The sequence below is a fragment of the Tachypleus tridentatus genome, chromosome 6 (genome assembly GCF_004210375.1).
Source record: "Tachypleus tridentatus isolate NWPU-2018 chromosome 6, ASM421037v1, whole genome shotgun sequence".
Taxonomy (NCBI): domain Eukaryota; kingdom Metazoa; phylum Arthropoda; class Merostomata; order Xiphosura; family Limulidae; genus Tachypleus; species Tachypleus tridentatus.
The window spans coordinates 150,047,612-150,074,740 of record NC_134830.1 but is presented as its reverse complement, the minus strand read 5'-3'; the positions used below and the strand labels follow the sequence as shown (position 1 = coordinate 150,074,740).

General features: G+C 32.1%; 1 pseudogene across 1 annotated transcript; it reads right to left on the bottom strand.

Moving 5' to 3' along the window:
* Positions 1-1,384: 1,384 nt before the first annotated feature.
* On the bottom strand, positions 1,385-25,556 carry LOC143254017 (UDP-glucose 4-epimerase-like; annotated as a pseudogene). Its single transcript, XR_013029930.1, has 10 exons — positions 25,383-25,556; positions 25,045-25,197; positions 23,380-23,503; positions 13,112-13,230; positions 12,495-12,608; positions 11,146-11,328; positions 9,657-9,837; positions 6,625-6,710; positions 4,224-4,416; positions 1,385-2,964 (listed from the first exon to the last, which is right to left on the bottom strand). The product of XR_013029930.1 is annotated as a UDP-glucose 4-epimerase-like (transcript).
* Positions 25,557-27,129: the final 1,573 nt, after the last annotated feature.

The following is a 27,129-nucleotide window of genomic DNA, read 5'->3' as shown; positions in this document are numbered from 1 at the left end:
ATACATCAGAAATAATTAATATTCTAAGTGTTTAGTGTGAAAGCACACTTGCTAGTATTGGTTCTAATGTGGTCTGTTTCATTTTAGTTTTAGAATTAATTCCTAATTTTTAACAAACAAGATATTCAGTAAAAATATAAGATTATGCACACAAACATTCGAGGAAGCAATTTCTAGACTCCCTTCAACATTGAAGTATCTTGATATATATTACCAAGCATCAACCATTAAAAAGAACTTCATGGTTTAAAAAGAGATAAAGAACAGATTGGTTGTTAACACGGATATTTAGAGAAGACCTTAAAGAAGCTATATTGACCATCTTATCACCTTCAACTTTGATCTTTAAGCATTGATAAACAGCCAACAGTTACAGCTAATATGTAGTTTATTTGATAATGAAGAAACAACTCTGAGACAAGTAAGTTTAGAGATACCCTGAATGAATAATGAAGATAACTATTTACTAACTTAAGTTTAGTAAGACTGCAGTCATTTTACATTTGTTACCCATTCAAGCTGTCTCTAAACTATTAACATATCATGCACTGGTAGTTAGGGTAGATCATTCCACGATAAGTGATGTTTTCATGGCCAGTGTTCTACTTTTAACTATTATTAATTTTAAAAAAACATCCCTGTGAAATTTGTGGAAGTATGAATATTTTTAAAAACATCTTAATTACAAAAGGAAAAAAACAACCATTAAAAAGGTTGGTAAAATAACTATTTTCCATCTCTTCAGATTGCTTTAAAAGGAAAAATATTTATCATATGTAATAGAAAAAAACCCATCAGTATTTATCTGTTAATATCAGAAGATAGTTTTTTAAAAAATGATTTTTAATTATTAGACTACAGAGTACTTACATAGGCATAATGTTAATTCTGAAACTATTAAAATAATTTGAAATGCAGTATCAGGTAAATATGGCAAGTAGTGCTATGAAACAGGCATGTTACAGAACCAAATAATTCTAGACTTACAATATCTGTTTTATCAAAATATTCTTTGTAGGATTCTTCGTGTTTTTGGAGAATATGTTTATAGATTTTAACTGTAACTTTCACATGTTTCTTTTCTTATTTATCAGACTCGCTAGGCCTAATTATAACTTGACAGTGACAGTTAGTAATTACATTGGTCTCTTGTGAACAAAATATGATTTTTAGCACATCTTAATATTTACCTGGAACAAATCACATTTTTTTATGATATTAGAAAGAAAGCATATGTTCCATAATGCACAACCCAAAAGCATTCTTGTGTTGTGTTATGCATGGGGTAGCTATCCCTAATTTTGAACAGTCATACTAGAAAAAGATAGTTAATTGATATTAGCCATTGCCAACTGTTAGGCTACTCTTATCCAAGAGTGGGTTTTCCACCACCTTTTAATACATGGCTTATTTCTGTGACTAAAGAACACAAACCATGAATTCTTGGATTCCACCATGCTACATTTTTAGAAAATGTAACTCTAAAAGATAAGTTTCCAACTTGTGTTTTTGGTCATTTAAGTACATATTACTGCCATAAATTATTTTCACTCTGTAATGTAAATTATACTATAAATTTTTGAAACAAAATATAAGAATAGCTTTGTCAAATTATTAACCTTCAAACTAGCCCATAAAATACAAATCACCAGTAGAGAGCAGAACTGTATCTAGAAATTTAAAATGGAAACAGTAGAAGAAAACTACTACTACGTTTTTTCATTCACAAAACCTTAATTATGTTAAGTATCGACAAAACAAAATTATAATAAATAAATCCTAAGTTACACAGTCATTCAGAACATGAAAAACCTTGCCACAGTTTTACAAAGTATATTTAAAAACAACTAAACGTGTGTGAAATATGCTGTATCTTTTACAAAAAACACAAACTAGTTCCTCAAATCTGAAGTTGTAACAAAATAAAGTCAAAAACCAACAAGTTATTTTCCTTATTTCTTGCACGTATAATATATTTCAGAATAAAAAAAAACAATTACAACTGAGCTTCAGTTTACAAACCTTAATATCTCTCTCTCTCTCTAGATCTGTAGAATCCCCATTAAATAATCTCAAAATAAATTAAAAGTACGTAAAAACAATTTACTACAGCTACCTTTAAGTAAATTAAATATATATAAATATGTATATTATATTTAAAAACATGTCTACATGTTATTTAGTAAATCTTAAAAGAAATTCACTTTGTATATTACACAAGTATGGCTTGTATGTTCATAGCCTATAGATGTTTTTCACAGAATATGGCCTGATTTTGTTTTATTTCATGAAAGCCTTGAATAATTAGTTTAGATTTATTACAACCTTGCAGTAGGAACTACTAGCTACCATTTTACTTCTTATAACAAGAACCGATTTTGTTTGTTGTTGTTATCATTACAGGGCTTGACTTCCTAAAACTGTATCATTCATATTCATGTGTGCTCGGTTAAAGTTGGGTGTAGAAATGGAGAAAATTTCTCTAGACAAATCAGTCAGTTCTGTTGTAGCACACATTCAATATTTCTGATTCATAATAACTGAAGATGGAAGTGACACAATGGCCCACAACAACATAATAATTATCACTGGTAACAATTAAAAATAAATCAAACATAAATACATTTGTTGTAGGGACTAAAGTCAAATAATAAATAGACTAGATGCATGTTAGGCTAAAATCCAACAAAAATGACTACATTAACCTATATGATAATGCATTATTCAACAACAAAAAAACAGGAAAAATTAACTTATTAAAAATCATTAATAAATTAAGCAACAATTATCTATGAACAAAAAAATGCTCATAAGAAACAAAAGAAAAACATATTCTTATTGCACATAGTGAAGGAATCACACGTCTAAAGTGCACATTCAGGTGTTTTTAGATATCCTGGACAGCAGCAGTTTCACTTCGGAAACCCATTGGATTCTGAGACTGCCATCTCCACGTATCGGCACCTGCCCAAAATTAATTAATTAATCCAGGAGTTGGAGAAGGACAAGCATTGAGAGTAAAAATAAAATATTGATTCATAATCAAATTGAGGAATAAACAAATAAGGGTTTGCACTTAAATGTCTCAAGTAACAAAACATGTTCTGACTTATAATCACTCTGTGTTAAAGACAAAATTTAATTATTTTAAAAATTAAACATATTGGAGTGCACGAAGATCTCTCGTGTACAGATAAGTTGTTTTCTTGCACTCGCAAATCAAATAATCATAATTTAATGTCTGAAAAACCTACCAGGGAATCAAAGTATTTCAACCTTTATTTCATGATGACAAGAAACCCATTTGATGTAAAAATGTATCTCAGGACAGCTGGTATGGGTATTAATACTTACTAATAAAGCAGAAAACAATGTTCTTAGGTCAAAACGTTGTTCTCTACTTTATTAGTAAAAGTGGTAATACCCATACGAGCTGTCGTGAGATACACACTAACCATTCTTTAACTGTCTAATATGTTTTTAGAACTACACCAAGTGAGTCATTAGACGTTTTCTATTCACACTTGCACAATGCTGCAGTGATACAAAAAAGAAAAACCCTCACTGCTTCAGTGTGAGTCGATATTCTGATTAATACTATACTGAGAAGTGATGTGATTTTATATTTGTCTCATAAAATACGTAATGCACTGTTTGGTTTTTTCACTTACATGTCAACAGAACAGGTTTAAGGCTGATGAAAATAATGAGATGTTTCATCATCATTTTAATTTTAATTTTTTGAGTAACTGATCATTATAAACAAAAGCTTTAGAAAACAAAATATAGGGGACGCTGACAATGTTTGAATTGTCCAGTTTTATAAGACTTGTGTCATTCTTCACTGATTTCAAATATATATCTGAAGTCGATAAGATTTATCAGATTTCAACTGAATATGATGTATTACATTTGATAAATTAGAATTTGTAATTCTTTAACGAATCGACAAACGTTAACAACTCTGGAAATCTACTCAAAGGTGCACGTTCTTATAAAAAGGCAGTTGACTGTCATAACTTTATCTTTCTATTAGCAAGGGTATGTTTTTCTTTCTTTATGTTAATAATGGAGACAGCATTCTCCTCTGCTCTCCCTCAGTTCAAGCACAGGTTGGAACCCCAAACTTCGCTCCAAGTGATTACTGAACACTTATAAAGTATGAGATTCCAAGACATTGCCAAAAAGGCTCACACAGTTACAGATAAGACTAACAAACTTACACATCTCAACTAGAGACCTCTTTGCTTTCCAGTCTAGCTCTTTCTCAGCTAATGATGGATCGGCATACAATGAGCCAAGATCTCCAACTCTCCTTCCAACTACAGTGTACGGTATCTTGACTCCTGCTGCCTCTTCGAAAGCTTTAATCACCTGCAGGACAGTGTAACCATGTCCTGTTCCTAAGTTGTAAGCCTAGGTTACAGAGAGGTTTATAACTGTAGTTATGAAGCAGCATATTTACAAATAAACTTCAGGTCATCATGATGAAAGAGACTTGTAAAGAAGATTACGATAAAAGACATGGAAAATAGAAGAATTTTACAAGTAAAACTAACAGTTTAAGTATAAAACAAAAGGAAAATAAAGAGAACAAAATTCAATAAAGAAAATATTGAATCTGCTTAATAAAGACACTTTTTACTTACATAAAGCACGTCTAACACTTCTCAACTACAAACTACTAGGTTATTATCTCCCATTTAAAGAAAATATCGAACAGACTGTTCTAGTGACAGTACTACGACACCAAAACCTTGAGTTTGTCAGAGATTAGCATTTCTAGTTGAGTCACAAATTACCATTTTTTAACTTGACAGCTTTGATAAAGGTGACATGTTATTTATAGTGGGTACCTCCAATTTGTTGGCAATAAATTTCAACAAGAAATGGACAGCATACAATCCACTTGTTTTAAAAGAATGTATTCAAAGCAAGTAAAATGTATGTAAAAAATGTGTTACACTATTAGTTGTTGTAGTTATATCTAGAAATTTAAATAATTTTCTCTTTTTCATCAAATTCCTCACAGTCTGGTTCAGTTACTTCAGAATACAAATGACAAGATGAATTATTCTTCACTATTGTGTTATCACAATACAATTGGTGATAAATTCCCTTATGTTACCAAATAGTGTACCAAAATTATATACATAGCTATAAATAATTATTTTTTCCATCAAAGTCCATGCAGAATAGTTCAGTTACTTTCAAACCCAACTGACAAAATGAAGTAATTTCCTTTATTCTGTTACTACAATATAATCTATGATTATTACACATCGAAAGTTGCCACTATACTCACTTTATGGATAAACTTACAAACACAATATAAATCTCTCACTCACTTTTTCTTACTTTCACTAACTTAACTAAGGCCTAGAACTTTCTGCAAACTACAAGATACTAGGATATAACAATATACAAAAGGTTGAATTTCACAACAAATGATTTATTAACAGTTACATGACCAAACTTGCCATAACTAATGCTTCTAAATACAACTTACTTTAACACTGATAAATATAAACTAATTAATGCTCTTCTATTAAACTTAAAATGAACAGTTATGTATATCTAACAAAAATGAAAGTTTCAGACTATAAAGTACCACCAAGTATTACTAGTTAACACTGTTATAATAATTCAGAAAATGAGAAGATGAATTATTCTCCTCTACTGTGTTATCACAATACAATTAGAGAAGCCACAGAAGATTTTCTTACTCATTTCAATATAATTTCTTGATTAAATCTCACTTTTCTCAGCTATATTCAGATACTTTAATAGTGTTACTCCTTACAGTGATATCAACCAAAACATAAATAAACAAGTAGACAAGGTTCTCAATCTAAAATTGTTGGGAAAAACTAAGGAAAATAATTACTAATGACAAAGGGTAATTTTATGTAAACGTAAGTGAAAAAACAAAACAAAAAACAAATATAGTTTGAAATCAATAAAAATGAAACCCATAGGTAATGTCAACATGCAAACATGAAGTTTAACTGGTAATAAAAATAACCATACCCCTTCTAGCTTGTCTTCTATGAATTCTTATAAACAAGACTATACACAAAATTGATAAAGAAACACTCTGACCTATTTCTGTAGCATAAAAATTAGATTTTATCAACTACATACAACGAAAATGCAACGTATCACGACAGATATTAATAGAGTGTTACACACTTGGCAATATATGCATGGGAGCTATCAGCTGGGCATACTTGTTGCTTGTATTAATTACATTCTCTTACAAGGCATTTTCTTGGTACTGTTACTTATCGTAGAACATTATTTTATAATAACTCTTCCATATTACTCATTCCTTCGTGAAAGTTGTGGGAAACATCAATATGTTTAGAACCAAAATTAGCAAGTAGGTAAGTCTAGTTGTTAAAAACATTTTATGTAATCAAATATTGAAGATTGAGGACCAAAAGTTCAATAACATTAATGATATCACTTGATCAAAATGTGGTGTAGGACAACAGAAACAGTACAACTTTTAAGGTTATAAACATGTTTCATAAGTAAACGTTTTGAAGAGAATTTACGAAAAAACGTTATTACGTGATATCCTTCCAGTACTTAATGTCTCATAAGATGTTTCAAACTTACCAAACAGGTTTTCATTGCATCAAGATTTTTAAGAACAGCCACATGACCTTCTGCAAGGTCCATTACGTGTATGTAATCTCTCACCCCTGTAAAACAACAGTATTAATGCAGCTTACAGCTGTAAAACAACAGTATTAATGCAGCTTACAGCTGTAAAACAACAGTATTAATATAGCTTACAACTGTAAAACAACAGTATTAATATAGCTTACAGCTGTAAAACAACAGTATTAATGCAGCTTACAGCTGTAAAACAACAGTATTAATGCAGCTTACAGCTGTAAAACAACAGTATTAATGCAGCTTACAGCTGTAAAACAACAGTATTAATGCAGCTTACAGCTGTAAAACAACAGTATTAATGCAGCCTACAGCTGTAAAACAACAGTATTAATGCAGTCTACAGCTGTAAAACAACAGTATTAATGCAGCCTACAGCTGTAAAACAACAGTATTAATGCAGCTTACAGCTGTAAAACAACAGTATTAATGCAGCTTACAGCTGTAAAACAACAGTATTAATGCAGCACAGCTGTAAAACAACAGTATTAATGCGACACGGCTGTAAAACAACAGTATTAATGCAGCTTACAGCTGTAAAACAACAGTATTAATGCGAGCACGGCTGTAAAACAACAGTATTAATGCAGCACGGCTGTAAAACAACAGTATTAATGCAGCTTACAGCTGTAAAACAACAGTATTAATACAGCTTACAGCTGTAAAACAACAGTATTAATGCAGCTTACAGCTGTAAAACAACAGTATTAATACAGCTTACAGCTGTAAAACAACAGTATTAATGCAGCTTACAGCTGTAAAACAACAGTATTAATGCAGCTTACAGCTGTAAAACAACAGTATTAATGCAGCTTACAGCTGTAAAACAACAGTATTAATGCAGCTTACAGCTGTAAAACAACAGTATTAATGCAGCTTACAGCTGTAAAACAACAGTATTAATGCAGCTTACAACTGTAAAACAACAGTATTAATATATCTTACAACTGTAAAACAACAGTATTAATGCAGCTTACAGCTGTAAAACAACAGTATTAATGCAGCCTACAGCTGTAAAACAACAGTATTAATACAGCCTACAGCTGTAAAACAACAGTATTAATACAGCTTACAGCTGTAAAACAACAGTTTTAATGCAGCCTACAGCTGTAAAACAACAGTATTAATACAGCTTACAACTGTAAAAGTTGGTATGTTATATCATATGTTATATAATAACCTTACAATAATAAACATTGTATATTATGTATATCATCCATTACTCCTGTAGGAACTGTTACTGCATTACAGACTATAAATTATCCATCATTATCATAGGTTTTGTTTGAAATGCCAATTACATTATTCACTACTCCTGTAAGAAACATTAATACATCAGGTATTAGTTAAAAACACGTGGTCATGAACAGGCGTATTATCTTTTAAGGCCAACACTCATATCTTGTTAGACAATACACTAACAAATTCATGTGTTTTGTACTAAAAATAATATTTTACTATTTGTTGATAAATATTCAAGAGACTAGAAAGATGCAACGAGTCACATAATTTAACCTTAACGTTTAAGTGTCCACATAAGGTCCCTGTCAAAGAATACTAATAATAATAATGATGACTCACAATCTGTAAGCCCTCAAATATATTTATTTTCTAAATTAAGTTTACTTACAAAGGAATTATCATTAAATGTTCTTTCAAAATGTTTGAATAATGTTATTTTCTTTATTTGTATTGCCTTGAACTAGCTTGGGAAACTTAAGTACATATATAGAGACTAAGTAGTACTTGTGACCACCACTAGAAGGAGCTGTTACAGCTCTGCAGGACTAACAAGAGAGTAGAGACTCAGTGCACCTGATATGAAAGATAAACAAAAAAATTCCCAGTACTATTCTACAATCTTAACTGATTCATTAACAGGTTTGGCAAGTCGAATTCTGGTGATGACCTCAAGGTAAAAACAAAAGGAAGGTGAAGAGCCAATCTCTGATGATGGTGGCAACAGGTTGTTGTCATGTTAGACAAAACAATTAGAAAACAGGTGATATAATAATGGATAGTGATGTATGTTCTCTATAAAGACAAAACTCACAGAAACTACAAAATAACAATCTATAAAGTAAGAGATACTCAATAAAATAGACAACTCGAATCTTGAACAAAACAAGACCATCACTGAGCCCTGGAATGCTGCACGAGTAAAACCTCACAAAACAAAGAGATATCCTTTAAACAGAACCTTTTCAGGCTCACAAAACAAAGAGGTATCCTTTAAACAGAACCTTTTCAGGCTCACAAAACGAAGAGATATCCTTTAAACAGAACCTTTTCAGCACAATAGTTATTATCTTCTTCCACTGCCATAAACATTTTTGCTTACACCTCAAATTTTAAGAAAAATCTCTCACTTCTACTCATATTAAAGTGTACTGTACCACCTTATGTTGTAATCATCATCAGACCATCATCCTTGACCAACAGAAGGGTGTATCACGTCCTTGACCAACAGAAGGGTGTATCACGTCCTTGACCAACAGAAGGGTGTATCACGTCCTTGACCAACAGAAGGGTGTATCACATCCTCCAACAGAAGGGTGTATCACATCCTTGACCAACAGAAGGGTGTATCACATCCTTGACCAACAGAAGGGTGTATCACATCCTTGACCAACAGAAAGGTATATCACATCCTTGACCAACAGAAAGGTATATCACATCCTTGACCAACAGAAGGGTGTATCACATCCTTGACCAACAGAAGGGTGTATCACATCCTTGACCAACAGAAGGGTATATCACATCCTTGACCAACAGAAGGGTATATCACATCCTTAACAACAGAAGGGTATATCACGTCCTTGATAAACAGAAATACTAGCCTTGTGACAGGGTTTCATGTTGGAAGTTATTTGAACCTCATAGCTAACCTTGTGAAAGGTTTCCTGTTGACAGTGACTTTTCTTAAATTCATACTTCTAGGTTAACAGAAAACAGAAATTTTCAGCTTTTACCTGTGCCATCAGGCGTATTGAAATCATTTCCAAACACTTGGAGCTCAGGACGTCGTTTGACAGCCACCTGGGAAATATACGGCATCAGGTTGTTGGGAATTCCTTGAGGATCTTCCCCAATCTTACCCGACTCGTGGGCACCAACAGGGTTAAAGTATCTCAGAAGAATAACCTTCCAACCCTAAAATTGCACAGTGTATTTTAGTTAACTGTATTAGAAGACATATTCAGTAACATTTGCATGACTAAAGAATCTGAGATCATTCTAAGGTACAAATTCCACAAATAATAAATTACTTTATTATGAAATGAAATACTTGAAGATTTCATGGATACAGACAATTTTATACACATTTGGTAAAAATGGTAGTTTACACAGTGAATCCAAAGAAATAAGTTTAGGCGCAAGAAAAGTTAGTAATAAGTGAAGCCTAAGTGTAAAACTAACTGTTGGCCTAATTTTTTCGTTGTGTCCAGTTTTTCATTTACCAACACAATCTGATGAAGACATACAATCAGAATACTGCAAATTAAAAGAGAATAACTGATTAACTCTTCATGTAATGCCTTGATCCATTTCACGAAGAAAACTTTCTTCACGGTATCCGAGGCTTCCCACTACAAGGTTAGCTGTGAACACTTACCTTAAAGAAATCAAAACCTCTCTTACAAAAAAAATGTGACTTTATAATCAAGTATAGTAGTTTAGTACAAAACAGAAAGCTTCAAAAATTTAAGAAAGAAAATGTTTTATAGATTACCTAAGCCTAAATGTTGTGAACTAGTCAGTTGTTTCTGTGCCATGTTACTAAAACAGTTATGTTGAAATGTTGCTCAAAATGGAAAACTTTTAATAATATTAATGATTTCTAAGAAGTAGAAACCTATTCTCAAACCTTTAACAATTTTGCATCCCCTGTTTAAGGTTCCAGTTTAAATGTAAAAAAAGTACACTTTACTTGCTGTATAAAATATTGGGGGTTTCGAAACTCACTTAGTATAAGCACTCCTCTCCCCCGTTCATTCAGAGTCATGCCTACAGCCCCTCCCAACAACCCACCACGAAAAAAGTGCTTACATTTTATACTTAGTCTTCCCTCAATTTGCTCACCACCCACAGCCAAACAATATGAGTATACAAATTCCTTTAGCCAAATGGTATTAAAAGAAATATTGGTAATAAAAAAACATACTTTGATTTTTTTTGTCTGTCATTCTTATATCTAGAATTTTTTGTGACCTTTGTTAAAGTTTACATCAAAACCAATTTTCATACTTAAATTTGGAGAAAATTATCCTTAGAAAATAACTTTAACACTGAAAAGAATAAATGAAACCAGCTTGTTCACAACTGTTGTTCAATATAAACCACACACACACACACATGTAACAAATATATCTTTGAAATATTCAGTTCAGTTCTTTTCCTGGAAAAATAAAAATAAATAAAATTGATTATTTTAAAACTAATAATTTGATCAAAACTTACCTTTTCAGCACTAGCAACATCTTTCAGTATCTCTTCAATGAAGTATTTAGTTCTGCCGTGCGGGTTTCATTTACAACTAGTTCCCACTGGATGCTTTTCATCAAGTGGAAGGTACTGAGGAGCACCATACACAGTAGCAGAACTGGAGAAAACAATGTTCTTCACACCAAACTCTTTCATTACCTTTAAAAAAGTAGTACTTGTTATCAGCAGAGAAATTAAATATTTTAATCCAAAAACAGACATATCTAGGAGTGGTCAGATAAAAGAAATATTACACATTTGATGTTGAAATACATATGTTTTGAAAATTGTTGTTATATGCACATGCATTTTACTGTATTTGGTTTTCTAAATGAAGTATACTGACATGTAATGGATAATTGAAAAATAATTTATTAGCTGAACAACAAATCCCAAGAAAAAGTACAGATACTAACTACCTGATGTAATAATGGATAGTGGTGTATGTCCTCCCTGTGAGGAGTGAAACAGTTGACATAATAATGTATAGTGGTGTACGTCCTCTAAGTAAGGAGTGAAACAGTTAATATAATAATGGATAGTGATGTACGTCCTCCCTGTGAGGAGTGAAACAGTTGATATAATAATGTATAGTGGTGTACGTCCTCTAAGTAAGGAGTGAAATAGTTAATATAATAATGGATAGTGATGTACGTCCTCTCTGTGAAGAGTGAAACAGTTGATATAATAATGGACAGTGGTTATGTCCTCTATGTAAGGAGTGAAACAGTTAATATAATAATGGACAGTGGTTATGTCCTCCCTGTAAGGAAGTAGAAAATATAATAATGGATAGTGGTTATCTCCTCTGTGTAAAGAGTGAAATAGTTGATATAATAATGGACAGTGGTGTACGTCCTCTATGTAAGGAGTGAAACAGTTGATATAATAATGTATAGTGGTGTACGTCCTCTAAGTAAGGAGTGAAAAAGTTGATATAATAATGGACAGTGGTGTATGTCCTCCCTGTAAGGAGTGAAACAGTTGATATAATAATAGATAGTGGTGTATGTCCTCTATGTAAGGAGTGAAGTAGGCAATATAATAATGGACAGTGGTGTATGTCCTCTATGTAAGGGGTGAAATAGTTGATATAATAGTAGATAGTGGTGTGTGTCCTCCCTGTAAGGAGTGAAACAGTTGATATAATAATAGATAGTGGTGTATGTCCTCTATGTAAGGAGTGAAGTAGGCAATATAATAATGGACAGTGGTGTATGTCCTCTATGTAAGGGGTGAAATAGTTGATACAGTAATGGATAGTGGAGTACGTCCTCTATGCAAGGAGTGAAATAGTTGATATAATAATGGACAATGAAACTCACCTCAACGAGATTAATGGTCCCCCCAATGTTGTTACGGTAGTAATCCAGGGGAATCTGACAGGACTCCCCCACACTCTTCAAAGCAGCAAAATGTATAACACATTCGAATTTGTGCTATTAAAAAAAGATTATAAAAATCACTACTTGTTATACACAAGTTATAAACTTGCTACAAATACATATACATAAACCCATTTGTTTTGAATGTTGACTGCGAACACGACTTGCAACTTAACTGCCTTTATCACATGACTGTTTTCTTAGCATGAGACAATGTTTAGTATTTGTATAAAACAAAATCCCCTTCAATTATAGAGCTATTTAGGAACTTCATAATAACTAGCACCCTTACTTTTCACCACAATTTCCTCAGAAAATCTTCTAACAAATATATATAAATATATACATAAAGTTTTTATCAAAACATGTTATATACCCACAATAAATATTAAAAACAAAGGAACAGTAAATATAAATATATTATTTCCCTATCATTACTAGCTATAAAAATTCTCTTAGTAGGACCTCAATTAAATAAAAACATTAATAACAGCAGTTGAAACAAGTTCTTTTGAAAATCACTTACAAATATAATTGTGTGTACAAATCAATTATACCTTGGAAAAGATACTTTCCAGACTTTCCTTGTCCAACAAATCCATCTTATAAAAGGTTAGTGACTTTCCAGTAAGCTCCTGAACTCTATGTAAACTTTCTGGAATGGATCCATTTTTACCTGGAAAATTTGAACATTGGGAAACAGTTTGTAACATTATGACAAGTAATCATAAGAATGTTATTCATACTAGGAATCAACCTTACTAATTTTTCTTTCATTGTTTACCCAAAGGTCAGCTCAAGTATCAGTTTGGTTTTACTGTTAACTAGTTGAAAATTCAATCATTTAGCTCGCTGACTTGCAACTATACACAATCACAACTTACCGACACACACCTGTATACAACCACAAGTTACCGACACACACCTGTATACAATCACAACTTACTGACACACACCTGTATACAATCACAACTTACCGACACACACCTGTATACAATCACAACTTACCGACACACACCTGTATACAATCACAACTTACCGACACACACCTGTATACAATCACAACTTACCGGCACACACCTGTACACAATCACAACTTACTGACACACACCTGTATACAATCATAACTCACTGACACACACCTGTATACAATCACAACTTACTGACACACACCTGTATACAATCACAACTTACCGGCACACACCTGTATACAATCACAATCTTACCGGGCACACACCTGTATACAATCACAACTTACTGACACACACCTGTATACAATCACAACTTACTGACACACACCTGTATACAATCACAACTTACTGACACACACCTGTATACAATCACAACTTACCGGCACACACCTGTACACAATCACAACTTACTGACACACACCTGTATACAATCATAACTCACTGACACACACCTGTACACAATCACAACTTACCGACACACACCTGTACACAATCACAACTTACCGACACACACCTGTATACAATCACAACTTACCGACACACACCTGTATACAATCACAACTTACCGACACACACCTGTATACAATCACAACTTACCGACACACACCTGTATACAATCACAACTTACCGACACACACCTGTATACAATCACAACTTACCGACACACACCTGTATACATTCACAACTTACTGACACACACCTGTATACAATCACAACTTACTGGCATACACCTGTATACAATCATAACTTAACTTAATACAGTTAGAAACTTATGTTTAATATAGTAACTCTACTAAAATAAATTTATAACTTTCCAAAGAAATAAAAACACTTTAGTTATCTGTAAATGTAAGTGTTAAAACAATAAACAAACATCAGTGATGTCGAGAAACCCACTTGTTGAGAAATTTATATGCAAAAAACGGCTCGTTTGGGTTGAGAAAATATTTTACATAGAAGAAGCTGACGGCGTTTGACCTTCTTCGGTCATCGTTCTTTGTGAACCTGACAATGACCGAAGAAGGTCGAAACGTTGTTCGCTCTTCTATGTAAAATATTTTCTCAACCCAAACGAGCCGTTTTTGCATATAAATAAACAAACATGTTCAGTGCCCACCACTTATTTGTACATATGGAGATTTCATCTTCAATATCAGATCTATATACATGATCTATGTACATGATCTATATACATGATCTAAATTTGTATTGTTCTTATAAACACCTTTTTTTCCTTGAAAACAGAAAGATTTAACAAGTGGTTTCTTTAATCTACCTGAATCAGCCACCTGTCATTAATTAGTTAAACAAAAGTTATATGAAGTTATTATCATGTTTGATAAGAAAGGAACTTGAAACTTCTCTTTCAAGTACTTTATTGTCCTAGAATAATACATTTATGTCACCTTGACCAGGTGTCTAGAAACAATAACAGAACAACTACATTAGTGTACAGTTTTGACAGACACTAACGTCTCACTTCTCAAGTTATTACATCGTTCACAATGCTAACCAAAGTCCTTCTTCTAATCACACCTCATAAACATAACAGCTTCCTGATAGTACACATTTTACAAAAATCAAGTAAAGTACAGATGAATGGAAGAAAACATCTGGTGGACACATATAATATGAAATGTCCTCACAGGATAATGTTCAAATCTCTCTTAATTACATTACCTCTCTTCTCCAACATTTTGAACAGCACATCAACTGTGTTAATAACTTAACATAGGAAGACAAAAAGTCCAATTAAAATACACTCCTTAAGCTTCTCTAAATAAACATTTTGGTTTAAAATACTGACTTCATAAATCAGATAACCCATAGAGATAATCTGTAGATGACCACTGTAAAAAGTATTGGACATAACAATAAAATTGTTATCATTTTTCCAATAAACTGAAGTGTCCAAAATATAAAACAAAAGAACATCAAGTCAGCAAAATGAAAAGAATGATGACCCGTTAAAGTGTTGTATCAAGAAAATCATTAAAAGTGCACATCACATGTAATCACAAAGTGCTTAACAGCTATCTTTAGTCGTAATCAAATTCTCCCTGTCGCTACAGGTGCTTTGTGGAGATTTGACTGACTGAATTAAAGTAATTGTTTTTATTTTCTGCATGCAAGTTGTTGATGTTCTTTTACGAGTCTAGATCAGTTCTGATGTGTTCTTTTGTTCCACAGATAGGACCGTTCCCATTCACTAGTAACCTACTTCTAGTTGTGCTCCTCTGTATGATAAGAAATGGCATACTTTCTGACTCAATGTACGTCTTTTTATATCACATAACTAAGTGGTAAAAATATTATTTGTTTTTGTCTGGATATTAAACGTTTAGACCAGCCTTTTGTAAAAATATTATTTGTTTTTGTCTGGATATTTAGACCACCCTTTTGTAAAAATATTATTTGTTTTTGTCTGGATATTTAGACCAGCATTTTGTAAAAATATTATTTGTTTTTGCCTGGATATTTAGACCAGCCTTTTGTAAAAATATTATTTGTTTTTGTCTGGATATTTAGACCAGCCTTTTGTAAAAATATTATTTGTTTTGCCTGGATATTTAGACCAGCCTTTTGTAAAAATATTATTTGTTTTGTCTGGATATTTAGACCAGCCTTTTGTAAAAAATATTATTTGTTTTGTCTGGATATTTAGACCAGCATTTTGATTTTTCACGTTAGACAAATATTTAAACATCTCTAACAAAACAGTAAAATTAGTGTTTAATGAAACAACATCTGAAAAACTCTTCAGAAGTCTCAATCTGTCTGAACCTCAAACATTTCAGTTCTGAAACTTTTCATGTTTTCACTCTCCCCAGAAATTGTTTAAACATATTATTAACAAATGGTCTGAGAAAATGGCTTTAAATCATTCTACCTGTAAACTATGAGTCTTACATGAATATGGTTGGTGAAAAACAGTTTTGATAATATTAGAGAAGTGCAGCAAAGTTAATGTGTGAATAATACTAACAAAAAAAACCTCAGATAAAAATGATACGTTCAGAAACAGTCAATGTGTGGGTCCTGCTTGACACTTACACCGTTACTTGAACCTGCCAGATGTTGCAACCATAGTGGAGATAAAAGTTGATCCAGGTGGTAGCTTTACCATGCTGTTACCATGTTTTGGTTCAGTAACTAAATTCAAGATATTTCTCTTTCATAAACACACTGGTGTTAGTAGACATAAGTACATAAACACACTAGTGTTAGTAGACGTAAGTACACAAACACACTGGTGTTAGTAGACGTAAGTACACAAACACACTGGTGTTAGTAGACGTAAGTACACAAACACACTGGTGTTAGTAGACGTAAGAACACAAACACACTGGTGTTAGTAGACGTAAGAACACAAACACACTGGCGTTAGTAGACGTAAGTACACAAACACACTGGTGTTAGTAGACATAAGTACACAAACACACTGGTGTTAGTAGACGTAAGTACACACCAAATGCTATATGTAATGTTCAAGTTAAAATGTTATCTACTTTTGCGCAACATTAACTATGTATGCACTTGGTATTCAATGACTCAAATAATGTCTTAATGGAAAATATTGGTTTTATATTTACTGTAGTAGAGAAACAAAGTTTCCTCTCCTAGGGTACATCATAATCAGACTTTACACGTAAGATATTTTAAATTTTCTCTCCAAAAACTGAAATTATGGACACTTTATTTCTAAACAAATACATTTCTATGTAAAATGTTATTCATTCACAAGGAGCAAAGTTTCTTTCTAGCACTGTTATACAAAGTAATAGTGCTACATAAAACTATGAAGAACACAAAACATGAGTTATGACATGCTCTGTAGTAGGACAGAGTTGAAACAACCTACTAATACCCTCACATATTACTTTCACTTGTCTCTGTGCCTATTGTTTCCTATACATATCTGCACTTGTCTAGAATACACTTACTCCCATCATAGGAAAGTGTAATAAATAATTAGAGCTGAACAATTAATAGAATTTCATGGTAAATTAATCATAGAGTTTATTAATTGATTGTTCTCACATGAGAAATAACCAGTAACACCGATTCCAATCACTTCATCATTTTCATGAGTCATAAAACTAATGAATTCAACTGAACAACATGAAAACAATGGAGTTACTTTTATTGTTTGAAGACTTGCAAAAATCAGAAACCTTATTGTAAATCAGTCGATAACTTTCATTAATTAATTTAAGTGTAATGTCAGTGAACTAATCATGTTTGTGTAATTGATACGTAATCTAATATATTAATTAACTGAGTTAATCACTTAGCTCTACAAATAATACAAAAATGTGTGTATTGTTTCAAAACTCATAATATCTTCTCTGTCCATGTTTATTTTCATATCACTGGATCTTCCTGTATCTACTCACTTATTACTGATCACTGTATGTGTTCAACACCTGCATAATTCAGGAACTAGTTCCCATATACGTAATAATCCACCATCTGTACATCGTCAGCTCCTGTAACATTTGTTCTGACTGTCACCTTTATGTTTGCAGAGAAGCTGTTTATCTCAATAAACATGAACAACTGGTGACAAACAAGTAGCTCTTAAGAACACAATTACCTCAACAAAAAACAGGAACTAAATGTTTATTCATTAAGAAACAAATCTCATAATTAAATTGATATTACCGAGTAATAACTCGCTTTTTTACACACTTAAAGTTTCCTTTACTGAGTAATAACTCGCTTTTTGACACACTTAAAGTTTCTCTTTACTGAGTAATAACTCGCTTTTTGACACACTTAAAGTTTCTCTTTACTGAGTAATAACTTCGCTTTTTGACACACTTAAAGTTTCCCTTTACTGAGTAATAACTCGCTTTTTGACACACTTAAAGTTTCTCTTCACTGAGTAATAACTCGCTTTTTGACACACTTAAAAGCTTCTCTTTACTGAGTAATAACTCGCTTTTTGACACACTTAAAAGCTTCTCTTTACTGAGTAATAACTCGCATTTTGACACACATAAAGTTTCTCTTCACTGAGTAATAACTCGCTTTTTGACACACTTAAAGTTTCTCTTTACTGAGTAATAACTCGCTTTTTGACACACTTAAAGTTTCTCTTTACTGAGTAATAACTCGCTTTTTGACACACTTAAAGTTTCTCTTTACTGAGTAATAACTTGCTTTTTTACACACTTAAAGTTTCTCTTTACTGAGTAATAACTCGCTTTTTGACACACTTAAAGTTTCCCTTTACTGAGTAATAACTCACTTTTTGACACACTTAAAGTTTCTCTTTACTGAGTAATAACTCACTTTTTGACACACTTAAAGTTTCCCTTTACTGAGTAATAACTCACTTTTTGACACACTTAAAAGTTTCTCTTTACTGAGTAATAACTCACTTTTTGACACACTTAAAGTTTCTCTTTACTGAGTAATAACTCACTTTTTGACACACTTAAAAGCTTCTCTTTACTGAGTAATAACTCGCTTTTTGACACACTTAAAGTTTCTCTTTACTGAGTAATAACTCGCTTTTTGACACACTTAAAGTTTCTCTTTACTGAGTAATAACTCGCTTTTTGACACACTTAAAGTTTCTCTTTACTGAGTAATAACTTACTTTTTAACACACTTAAGTTTCTCTTTACTGAGTAATAACTCGCTTTTTGACACACTTAAAAGCTTCTCTTTACTGAGTAATAACTCACTTTTTGACACACTTAAAAGTTTCTCTTCACTGAGTAATAACTTGCTTTTTGACACACTTAAAAGCTTCTCTTTACTGAGTAATAACTCGCTTTTTGACACACTTAAAAGCTTCTCTTTACTGAGTAATAACTCGCATTTTGACACACTTAAAGTTTCTCTTCACTGAGTAATAACTCGCTTTTTGACACACTTAAAGTTTCTCTTTACTGAGAAATAACTCGCTTTTTGACACACTTAAAGTTTCTCTTTACTGAGTAATAACTCACTTTTTGACACACTTAAAAGCTTCTCTTTACTGAGTAATAACTCGCTTTTTGACACACTTAAAGTTTCTCTTTACTGAGTAATAACTCGCTTTTTGACACACTTAAAGTTTCTCTTTACTGAGTAATAACTCGCTTTTTGACACACTTAAAGTTTCTCTTTACTGAGTAATAACTTACTTTTTAACACACTTAAGTTTCTCTTTACTGAGTAATAACTCGCTTTTTGACACACTTAAAAGCTTCTCTTCACTGAGTAATAACTCACTTTTTGACACACTTAAAAGTTTCTCTTCACTGAGTAATAACTTGCTTTTTGACACACTTAAAAGCTTCTCTTTACTGAGTAATAACTCGCTTTTTGACACACTTAAAAGCTTCTCTTTACTGAGTAATAACTCGCATTTTGACACACTTAAAAGCTTCTCTTTACTGAGTAATAACTCGCTTTTTGACACACTTAAAGTTTCTCTTTACTGAGTAATAACTCGCTTTTTGACACACTTAAAGTTTCTCTTTACTGAGTAATAACTCGCTTTTTGACACACTTAAAGTTTCTCTTTACTGAGTAATAACTTACTTTTTAACACACTTAAGTTTCTCTTTACTGAGTAATAACTCGCTTTTTGACACACTTAAAAGCTTCTCTTTACTGAGTAATAACTCACTTTTTGACACACTTAAAAGTTTCTCTTCACTGAGTAATAACTTGCTTTTTGACACACTTAAAAGCTTCTCTTTACTGAGTAATAACTCGCTTTTTGACACACTTAAAAGCTTCTCTTTACTGAGTAATAACTCGCATTTTGACACACTTAAAGTTTCTCTTCACTGAGTAATAACTCGCTTTTTGACACACTTAAAGTTTCTCTTTACTGAGTAATAACTCACTTTTTGACACACTTAAAAGCTTCTCTTTACTGAGTAATAACTCGCTTTTTGACACACTTAAAGTTTCTCTTTACTGAGTAATAACTCGCTTTTTGACACACTTAAAGTTTCTCTTTACTGAGTAATAACTCGCTTTTTGACACACTTAAAGTTTCTCTTTACTGAGTAATAACTTACTTTTTAACACACTTAAAAGTTTCTCTTCACTGAGTAATAACTCACTTTTTGACACACTTAAAAGTTTCTCTTCACTGAGTAATAACTTGCTTTTTGACACACTTAAAAGCTTCTCTTCACTGAGTAATAACTCGCTTTTTGACACACTTAAAGTTTCTCTTTACTGAGTAATAACTTGCTTTTTTACACACTTAAAGTTTCTCTTTACTGAGTAATAACTCGCTTTTTGACACACTTAAAGTTTCCCTTTACTGAGTAATAACTCACTTTTTGACACACTTAAAGTTTCTCTTTACTGAGTAATAACTCACTTTTTGACACACTTAAAGTTTCCCTTTACTGAGTAATAACTCACTTTTTGACACACTTAAAAGTTTCACTTTACTGAGTAATAACTCACTTTTTGACACACTTAAAAGCTTCTCTTTACAGAGTAATAACTCACTTTTTGACACACTTAAAGTTTCTCTTCACTGAGTAATAACTTGCTTTTTGACACACTTAAAGTTTCCCTTTACTGAGTAATAACTCACTTTTTGACACACTTAAAAGCTTCTCTTTACAGAGTAATAACTCACTTTTTGACACACTTAAAGTTTCTCTTCACTGAGTAATAACTTGCTTTTTGACACACTTAAAGTTTCCCTTTACTGAGTAATAACTCACTTTTTGATAAACGTAAAGTTTCTCTTTTTTTATCTTTAAAATGATTCTTAATTACACATTAAGAACATTTTGTTAAAGTATTGATCTAGACTAAATGGCATATTCCTAATGGTCTCAGTAACTACCAGGAAGTACAAATAACAGAAATAAACTACATGTTAACTGATATTCATGCTTTTTAAAATAATTCACTAACTTTCAGACTTGAGAATCCATATCATGGATAGGGTACCACATAGATGTGTACTAATTTCTCAATGTAACACTTGTGACCAGTTTAGAGGGGATAACAGTGAACAAGTGTGGAGTACGGCCATATGTTTGATAACAATACTAAAGCTTGGTTAAATATTTCTGAAACCACCACACTGCCTCCCCCCTTCCCCATACTAGTAAGTAATACAGATCTTATAACATTGGTTGACATCAGGATCAATTCTCTGGATGTACATGCTAATTATTTCTATTATCCAGATTGTTGTTAACAGGACATAGGGATCTCAGGAATTTCACAAATAACACTTTTAATATTTAAAACTAATTTTCAACTGATGTCACTGTAGGTTTTGTTTACTGAACAAAATATAATAACGTGTTACTATAATAAAAATAAATTAGTTATTTCTTAAACAGTTTAACACTATGTACTTCACCCATTTAATACAAGTGTACAAATTTTGTACACATCACAAATATAACTATTCTAAATAATTCTGAAAACATATGTCAAATGAAACTTAATAAACAAGGGAACAAAGAAAATACAAATTGTCAATGATTTAAGTTACCAATGATTTCCTTAAACACCTGAATTTTAATTATTTTTATTGGATCTGTGAAGTATCGTAAGTTCAAAAACTGTCAACTTGTGTACACATTACTGAACAAAAAGATGGAAATGTAGGAATATTTAAAGTGATATGAAAACACTCTAGACAGTTACAACTGGAAGACATCAGCCGTGAGGAAGGAAAACACTCTGGACAGTTACAACTAGAAGACATCAACCGTGAGGAAGGAAAACACTCTGGACAGTTACAACTGAAAGACATCAACTGTGAGGAAGGAAAACACTCTGGACAGTTACAACTGGAAGACATCAACCGTGAGGAAGGAAAACACTCTGGACAGTGACAACTGGAAGACATCAGCCGTGACGAATGAAAACACTCCGGACAGTTACAACTGGAAGACATCAGCCGTGAGGAATGAAAACACCCTGGACAGTTACAACTGGAAGACATCAGCCGTGATGAATGAAAACACTCTGGACAGTTACAACTGGAAGACATCAGCCGTGATGAATGAAAACACTCTGGACAGTTACAACTGGAAGACATCAGCCGTGATGAATGAAAACACTCTGGACAGTTACAACTGGAAGACATCAGCCGTGAGGAATGAAAACACTCTGGACAGTTACAACTGGAAGACATCAACCGTGAGGAATGAAAACACTCTGGACAGTTACAACTGGAAGACATCAGCCGTGATGAATGAAAACACTCTGGACAGTTACAACTGGAAGACATCAACCGTGAGGTATGAAAACACTCTGGACAGTTACAACTGGAAGACATCAGCCGTGAGAAATGAAAACACTCTGGACAGTTACAACTGGAAGACATCAGCCATGAGAAAAGAATAACAAAAAATACACATTTTCAAATATATACCCCAGTCATCAAGTATCTGGTGTTAAGTATATCGTATCATACTACAATAATAGATTAACACCACTCAAAAAACACCTCCTCCCAACAAGTCAATAATTTGCTACCCTTCCCCACACCAAATAGTGAACTACACAACTGAATCAGATACATATCATACCTTATTAATATACTATGAGTCAATTATTGTAGAACATTTTCAAACTCTTCCACATCTGCTATGTTATCATCAGATTTAATCTATTATATCTTAAAATGGCAACACTAGGAATGATGGGTGAACACAGAAACTTCTATTATTAGATTACCCCTTATAATATGATAATGGTGCAAATATTTAAGCCCACATTAAAAGAGACAATAAATTGGTTTTATAGCAAGCAACAGTTTCATAAAAGATAAATCAACCAAATTACAACCATATCTGATAACTGGGGAAAAATAAACTAATTACTTCTGTAGGTTCCAAATAAAACAAACCATCTACCTGGTATGGCATTAACGAAATTGTCTATAGCCACAACTTCATAGCCAGCATTCAGCAACACTAGAATCGTGTGAGATCCAACATACCCAGCTCCACCTGTCACAAAAACTGGTGTCCCAAACATCTGTGAAAAACAAAAACATCATAAACATGCAAGTCACTCAGAATATCAGTAAGGGTACAACCACCAATTGTCCTCAAAACTCAGAACTATAACCATCAGAATATTATTGAATTTCTATATAACTTATAACACAAAAACAAAATTTACTTTAGCAAATAGGAAGGAAAAAGGTGCTCGTGTCTTAACTTTTCAAAAGTCAATCTTTCTTTTGCTGTTTCAGTAATGGTAAAATAATTTCTCACTAAAATGCAGTGGACGTATGGTAGGAATTCATATTTATGAAAATATACAGGGTGGCCCATAAGTCCCTACCCATCCATATATCTTATGTATCCAGTGTATCTGTGTGCTGTCCCTCATTCTCGCTGCATAATATTATACAACGCCATGTTCTGTAAGACATTTTCCTCAACATAGCAGGGGTTATTGTTCCCAAATGCTGCAGTAAGAGCTGCCTTCAACTCATCATTAGTATTATAATGCTATTTAGACACAATATGGATGGGTAGGGACTTATGGGCTACCCTGTAGATACGTTTCTTTTATACTCAGCAAGAAAAAGATGACAAACTAAACTATAAAAATCAATCAATAAATTTGAAATAAGGGTATAAACACATATTTCAACAACTCACCTCTTTGTTTGTATAACTGCTGATAAAAGAAATAAATTTATAAATCCTATGAACTAAAATGTTTATTTTTTTTAAATCTAAACTGGTGTAATAGAAAAATACAATATTACATCAAAATGCACCAAGAAATAAAAGCATAGCATATTAATTCACCAAAGGTATTTAAAGAAAACAAGTTAAATATTTTATGCATAAATATTAAACTATGATAAAATGTCATTAAAAACTTGTCTTTTATAACAGCATGGACAAGAAGCATTGTTTATCTTACTCCTCACCTTTAAATGACAGCTGTCATCAAAGCTGCTGCTACCTACAACATTCCCATTATTTAAAAATTAAAAATATTATCAAACTGCAGAGAAAAGATATAAACCCAATAACATTCAGTGTCTAGATTTATCAACTATTAGTTTTTCTTATTCAATAAAAATTCATAAAATTTTGATCCTGTTTGTACAATAATAATCATACAGCACATATATTAAAACTAAGGCTATTCGGTATAGTTGGTGGTTAAATAATAATAATAATAAACTTTCCCAAAATTTCAATTCCTCAGAATAACTAATATTAAAACTTTCTGTTTGAGCGTGCACAATGTCAAATTTGAAAAAAAAAAGTTAATTATACTCAAAATTTTATAATCCATTTCTAAAAATAATAATGTTATCATAATACAGCACAACACAGACTATAGTGTACATCCTAAAAATAATAATGTTATCATAATACAGCACAACACAGACTATAGTGTACATCCTAAAAATAATAATGTTATCATAATACAGCACAACACAGACTATAGTGTACATTTAATAAAACATATGATCATACAATAATTAATTAAAGAAAAATTAGAAGTAGAAATATAATCCATACACAACCTAGTACTGGAGAACGTACCTTTATGTTTCTAGAATATAGTTCACCTTTACCTCTCGTCCATCAAAGACACAAATGAGCCACCTTCACACACACCTCTTATTTTTACCGGTTACTAATAAATATTGTCGGTATTGACGTTAGGGGATGTGACGTGAGAGATATCAGTTTCTTCTGAAGTGAAGCAGGGAAATACAAAATACACTATTGTGAAATATATTTATAAGTAGATTTGTAGTAATTATAACACTATTAGTAGTATTACAACATATAATTATAAAATAAAGTCAACTTTGATAAATAATACTGCTAGTACTACTACTATTTGCTAAAAGTTAAGTTTACACTTAATAACTTACTTGCTTGAAATTTTTCTCTCATTACTTTGATATTTAAGTATTATGCTTTCAGCCGAAAGTACTAAACTTTGAATAAACGAATTTTAGCATTATAGCTTATACCAATACAGTCTTATGGTGAATTGTTAAGCTACTTTCTAGATCGGTAGTTGTCATAGATACAGAAAGACACCATTTAGGATAAGGTGTCCTCTGGTGACACAACAGATAAGCTAACGAGTAATTTATTATATTTTTGTAACATTTCAATTATGTTAGTCATTTAAAATTATGCTTCTATTTACTTCGGATATTCGCGAATAGTTACACAAGTGATAATTATCCTTAACTTTGAACTGAGAGGCAAGATGGAAGACAGCTGGTCAAGAGTGATCACTATAAATTCTTAAACTATTTTGGTTGAAAAGTGAGATTTTAATAGCCATTCATAAGACTTATAACGCGTCTACGACTTAATGTAGTGTTTCCATATCTAAAATGCGAAGTTATCGTATTATATATATATATAACACTTTTATATATATATACAAACAACTACATCAGTTTCTACTGTATCATTACACCCTGCACTGTACTGCTTGACCGCTATTAGTTTGACTTGTAAGTGCAAATACTAATGTCGTAATTAATTTTACACTAGAATTCGATAAATGTCTAAGAATTTTAAGATTACTCTTGCTAAAACATTTGAAATTACTTATTAAATAAAATGGTCATATTAGTGATAAAGCTAAGCAACTCATTGGTGATTTCGATACTTTCTACCGACTGAGAACCTTTCGTGGTATGATGAAGAGCAGTCAACTCATAATCTCCGGATTTCATGTTCGGCTCATGTCACTGAACATACTCGTTCTTTCAACCGTGAAGGCGTTATAATGTTATGTTAATACTACTATTCGTTAGTAAAGAGCAGCCTATGTGTTAGCGGTGGGTGATGTTAACTAGACAACTTCTCTTTAACCTATCATTTCTAAATTTGGATCGGCTAGCACTGATAGCCCTCTAGTAGCTGATAGAAAAATAAACAAACCTGAATATTTCCACGATTCTCTTAGTGAGACAATAATTACTAATACTTTCATTTAAACTTCTAAATACATTCATGAAATTATTTCAAAATTGCATAAAATTATAATATATTTGCATGTTTTCAATTGGTTAACATAAAACTGAATATTGTAAAAACAAAACTTGACTTGAATTGTCGAAATTAATATGTTTCTAATAATCACCATGACAGGTTGATCAAATTAAACATTTTGATAATGTATTTTGGATAATTATAAATAATTCGACACTATTATTGAAGAATGATTTGTACATTTTATTTTCTGTTGAAGTAACTCGCTACGTAAATTTGAATAGCGTTATACTTTTTAAAAAGGCTTAACCAAAAAATAACTTAAAATGATGACGAGCAAATCTTCAGTAGGTTATAGTTATCTACTATACCTCTATATACACTTCCGCAACCACTCCTCGTTATGATGCAAAGAACGACTGAATATCGAAATATTTCTTACAACTTTACAAATACTCAATTCTTTGAAGTTTAAGCAAATGATTTTATTTTTGTTTCTGTATTAGTGTCGTATAAAAATGTTGGTTAAAATTGCATCAATTATCATGACGGTAAGATATTTAGGAATTAAAAACTAAACGTGCTGTTCAGGTTGTTCTCCAAAACTAAGCGGCACAACAAGTCTCAGATCATGTTTAAAATTAAACTGTTTTCAGATTGACA